Here is a 5,700-nt window from a genome sequence, read left to right on the forward strand (position 1 = left end):
TGTACAAATGAAAATATATGATTGAATGGGAGCAGATTACCTGACCAAATTATAACAACAGTTATTTGATAACTGGCTGTAGACTCACTTCAATTGATGCTTTCAAACAGTTTCATTTTGCCTGTCTGGCTTCCTCCAAAAGTGATTTAGCTGGCATCTGTCTTGAACTCCATAGATCATTGTAACCATTTTCTTCCCAGACTTACTGCTGCTTCAAAAGGGCTGTGAGTCTCTCTCTTTCTCACTTTAATAGCTGATAATATAGTCCCTGCATGTATCTGTGACATGACTGAAGGGAACCCGATTATTGCTAGAGAATTAGGGACATCCTTCCCATTGTGCTTTATTTCCAAGATGTGAAAACAATCAAGTTTTTTTTTTTGGAAGCAAAAGTTAATTACCTTTTTTAAAAAAAAAATCAGCTGCAATCCAGCTGAGTTATGCTGCTCTTAAACATCCCATTTAAGGTCTGTGAGTGATGCTATTTGTTATGTGCAGGCATTAGGGACTCTACAAAAGTTAGCTGATCAATTTCATCTTAATTGTTCCCTGATTATGGAATGAAGAGGATGCAAAACGACCACCTTCACCAGGATCCATTAATGACATAGCTGCGCCTTGCTCCAACAGTACTTCTCACGAGGAAGGCAGAATATTTGTGCTCAGGATCCACTAAATGATGGGGTTGTGCGTGGAACTGTGGCTATAGTGAGAGGCTGTAGTTGTGAGCCACCCTCGGCGTTAGAAAAACTATAATAAACAGGTGACACCATCAAATATGGCAACCACGTCTTTGTAATATTTAGCAGAACCTACGTATGCCATTCATTCTGCTGATTCTCATTCACCCTCAGTGGCTGACCCTGGCAGGGAGAAAGGATCTATTGAATTTGTGATGCATTCTACTATAGATTACAGAAGGGAGAACTACACAGGTGTCCACCATTTGTGGCAGCAGCTGCACATTTAGCTTGATTCTGAGTTTGGTGCTGAATAGGTTAGGTGTGTATCAGGCCAACATGGTCTCAGTCTGCATACATTTCTTTGTTTATACATATACTAAAAGTTCTATGGCTCTCTGTGCACAAATCAACTCTCAGGAAATATGCACACACAGTTTTTTTAAAAAGCCCAGTTAAAACTCAACCAAAATCATCATCATCATCATCATCAGAAAGAAAGAAAGAAAGAAAACAAGTGTGCTGGTCCCGAGGGTTAACCGTGCGGCAAGGTCCGTGTCCAGTCCAAGGTCAAGGGTGTGGTATGGAGGCTGTCCGTCAAAGCTGAAGCAGGGTCCAAGGCAGGGAGTTGGGTGAGGTCAGGAACTCTGGCAGAAGAGCAGGTCAGGGTGCAGGCAGGAACAGGCTACCAACAATGTTGCTCCCGCAGTCTGGGACTGGGGCTGGCTGGCTTTTATCTGCCCCGAGGCATAGGGCGGCCCCGGTCACAGGTGCCTTGCCTCTCCTGGCCTGAAGGCGAGCACTCCTCCTGCAGGAATTTAGTTCCCTCCACCTCTCTGCCCTGAGCCTCTGCAGCTCAGGAGAGGCTGGAGGGTTACTGGATCCAGAGGCAACCTCAGCTTCCTCTGAAAGGGCTGATTTTGGTCTCATTAGAGCAGAAGACACTATGAAACTCTCACTTGCTAACCTCATCAGCAGTTCCTCACAAGCACAGGCTATTCACACTATTCACACTTCTTGAGCATGCCTACGTCACTGGATGTGGGAAGGTGCTGTGGTCTAAACCACCAAGCCTCTGGGGCTTGCCAATTGGAAGGTTGGCAGTGATGGATTGAGCTCTGGTTGCTCTATCCCAGCCCCTGCTAACCTAGTATTTCGAAAGCATTCCACTGTGAGTAGATAAATAGGTACCACGGCGGCAGGAAGGCAAATGGCATTTCCGTGCACCAGAAGCGGTTTAGTCATGCTGGCCACATGACCTGGAGAGGAAAAGCTGTCTGTGGACAAATGTCAGCTCCCTCGGCCTGAATAGCAGAGATGAGTACTGCACCCCATAGTCAAAATCAACTGTGCAGGGGTCCTTTACCTTTATCCTTTTACCCTTATGTGGGAAAGAAGCAGAACTTTTCAGCACTGTATTGAGGTAATGCTTTCCCTAGATTATACTACTTAATTCTTTCTTTGGCGATCACTCGTAGCCGAATAAGATTGTCTTCCATAAACACGGTTTTAACAGTGAGTCTGTAAGTGACTGTGGAGGCCGATTCTGGATCCACAAGTCCTTCCACAGCGGGGACATTGGTTTTCGGGCAGGAGCTGATCGCGGTGTGGATTTGCCAAGCGTGCCTTCCTCCTAGCACGTTTCTCCCTTGCGTCCTGAGTTCGAGTGTCTTCAAAGCCCATGACACCTTTGGTAAAGGCTGTTCTCCAACTGGAGTGCTCGCAGGCCAGTGTTTCCCAATTGTTGGTGCTTATACTACATTTTTTTAGATTTGCCTTGAGACAGTCTTTAAACCTCTTTTGTTGACCACCAGCATTACGCTTTCCATTTTTAAGTTCGGAATAGAGTAGTTGCTTTGGTAGACAATCATCAGGCATCCGCACAACATGACCAGTCCAATGAAGTTGATGTTGAAGAATCATTGCTTCAGTACTGGTGATCTTTGCTTCTTCCGGTATACTACTACAGGCTACTTGGGGTATTGTCAGAATGCTGCCCCACAAATTATACACACATAGGAAACTATTGTGTCAGGGAGGCTAGGTAGAATTTTTTTAGCAGTAAAACTTTAAAAAAAATGTTGAGGGAGTTTTATCTGTGGGAGAATGTTCAGCTAATGCTGGAAGGAGGTGTTGAATTGTCTGCATGCATGCAAGAAATGGCCTTTGTTCTCTTCCATGTTTTGGGGCATAGGTACAGATTTCAGGAATGGGAGCAAAACTTGCCCATGTTCCGCAACACACCTCTTGTGCTTGCAGCTTCCATGTTTGTTTTCCAAGAATGCCCAGAGTGATGTTACTTCATGATGCAGCTTCATTTGAAGTATTTGGATGCTCTAAGATATCCTACAGGTCTATACAGGGGCTGGTGGTCTTTCAGGTAACCTGGTCTCAAGTTGTTCAGGAGCTCTCCTGTTAGGTGGTGGGTGTAAATCTGCAACACTTTATTAGTGGCCCCACTTGTAATGTACTTTAATTGCAGAACTTGCTCTTTGTAGTTGGGGAATGTGTCACATTTAATGAAGAATTCACGGAATTCGGATAAGTCACTCTCTGTGTTGGTTTGCACAATGCTGAATATCATAGTAAACTAGACCATGGTTATTCCAACTGAGGGAACTGTGGTGACAGTATCAAATAATTTTATACACAAAAGGAAATGCTTTATAGAGACATGGTCTGACAGCTTCTCTGTGTTGCGTGTTCTCCAGCTGTCAGCATCTACTTGTAGTGTAATTTTGTATAATCTGCTTAGATATTCATGGGAAAATTCAACATTCACATTCTATGCTCTTGTCACATTTATTTATATTGCATGAGTTGGGTCATCTGAGCATTTAAACACTAAATGAGTGCATTCTTTTTTCTTTTTCTTTTTACTGATCCACAGACAGGTACTGCCATTTGGAAAGCAGGAAAAGGATCATCTGCCTGGCCTTAAAATGAATATATAATAATGTTTCTAAACAAACTGGAAGGATGTTTTCTGAGATCTGGAGACATAGTGGGTGGACCTGTCAAACTGTGAGACTGAATTCTTGTATTATGTCTCTGAATACAGGATGCATTCTGGTACATTTGAGAATTCACGAAAAGGAGAAGCATGCTGCTGTATACCTTTACCTGAGAGTAAGTTCCATTGAACTCAACAGGACATGTTTTAGTGGAGCTTTCTGCAATATAGGATTACACTGCAAGGATCAGTACCCAACACACTGTCTATGATGTGCTTTCCCTAGCAGAAGTGATGGTGTATACACACACCCCGTCATGAACATGAAATAATGTGCAATAAAACACATGTACTATTTATGTTCATTGGCCTGATTCTCAAGATCCCCTCCTCGCCCTTTTTATTTGAGGTAGAAAAACCCACACAAAATAGCCCTCTGCACTTCAGTTCAACATAACAGGCATTTCAGGGAGTTGTACTAGATGCCCCTTGGGGTCAGAATCTACAATTCTGTGATTCTATGATCCATTAATGGACTGCGTCGCTGAAACACCTGTAGTGTTTTTCAATTCCACTGTTGTGGGGCAAACATGGCATCTTTTCATCCTTATTTACAAGGACTAATGAGATTAGATATTTATTGATCTAATTCAGGCACGTCCAACTCCCAAGAGACTGCGATCTACTCACAGTATAAAAAGACCAGCTTTGATCTACCCATTGTCATTGCCTGGAGTTGTTGAGTTTTTTTTAGGGGAGGGTTGGCCAAAGGCAGTCACTCCATACCGCAATCTGCCTGGGAAACCCCCACGATCTACCAATAGGTTGCAATCTACCTGTTGGACATGCCTGATCTAATTGAATAAGGGCTGCATTCTTCTGAAGTCGTTCTTTCCATGAGAAGTTAGGGATGCATCAATTTCTTCTAGACTAGATTCTTTTCCTTTCCTCAACTGAACTGAGGGCTCATTCATGCACCCATTTCCAGTGCAGGAAGCGGCATGAGTTGTGTCCTAAAACTTTTCACCAGGACTTATCACTAGAGTAAATGGTCAGGAGTTACATGTATTCCCGTAGAGTGTAGACAGTTAAGGTCAGATGCTCTACATAATGACATCCTCCGTCTCAGAAAGTAGCTAGGCACTTGGGAAGATGCAGACTTGATCCTGGAATGTCCCACTTTTCCTTAGGACATCCCTATTTTCACCAGGGAAATGTTGGAGGGTATTGAAGATGTGCAGCCTGATCTTACACTTTCCTCAGAAAATTTCCTCAGAAGTAAGTCCTACTGTGTTCAGTGGGGTCTATTTTTAGGTGATTGCAGACTAGGATAATATTCCTTGAATTAACTAAGGACTGTTCCATAAACATATCTTTCAGCCAGTGGACCATGTTGATTATAGCCCGCACACAAATACTGGAGGCATGGAGCTACTGCCAAGTTCAAAACATGCAAAGCGTATGTGGAATCACCACAGAGTAGATCCCAGAGGAATGGATCCTGGAGAAAGCAAAAACAACAAAAACAGCAAAACAACACCACAACTACTTGAAATTACTATTGGGAGTTTCTGTTGTAACCCTCAGTGGAGGCGTTTGGTACACAATCCTGTGTGAAAATAGGTATGTGAACACAGAAACATTAGCTAAAGTGGTACTTCAGGTTAAGAACAGTTTCAGGTTAAGAACAGACCTCCGGAATGAATTAAGTTCTTAACCTGAGGTACCACTGTACTCAACTGAGCCCCAATAAGCTGGTTGGATGAGTCTTTTGATGTACAGTGGTACCTCGGGTTACAAACGCCTCAGGTTACAAACACTTTGGGTTACAAACTCCGCTAACCCAGAAGTAGTACCTCGGGTTGAGAACTTTGCCCCAGGATGAGAATGGAAATCATGTGCAGGCGGCGCAGTGGCAGCGGGAGGCCCCATTAGCCTCAGGTTAAGAACAGTTTCAGGTTAAGAACGAACCTCCGGAACGAATTAAGTTCATAACCCGAGGTACCACTGTATCTTCATCCAAAGGCTGGTTCAAGTGCAGCTTTGATGCTTGGAACTTGATTTTGT

At 43.5% G+C, this 5,700-nt stretch overlaps 1 long non-coding RNA gene across 1 annotated transcript; it reads left to right on the plus strand.

The window, feature by feature from the left end:
* The first annotated feature begins 1,997 nt into the window (after positions 1–1,997).
* Positions 1,998–5,304, plus strand: LOC310770355. Its single transcript, XR_014552105.1, has 3 exons — positions 1,998–2,103; positions 3,742–3,809; positions 5,014–5,304. It is a non-coding gene; the product is annotated as an uncharacterized lncRNA (long non-coding RNA).
* The last annotated feature ends 396 nt before the right edge of the window (positions 5,305–5,700 follow it).

The sequence above is a fragment of the Podarcis filfolensis genome, assembly GCF_964270895.1.
Source record: "Podarcis filfolensis genome assembly, chromosome: 9".
Classification (NCBI taxonomy): domain Eukaryota; kingdom Metazoa; phylum Chordata; class Lepidosauria; order Squamata; family Lacertidae; genus Podarcis; species Podarcis filfolensis.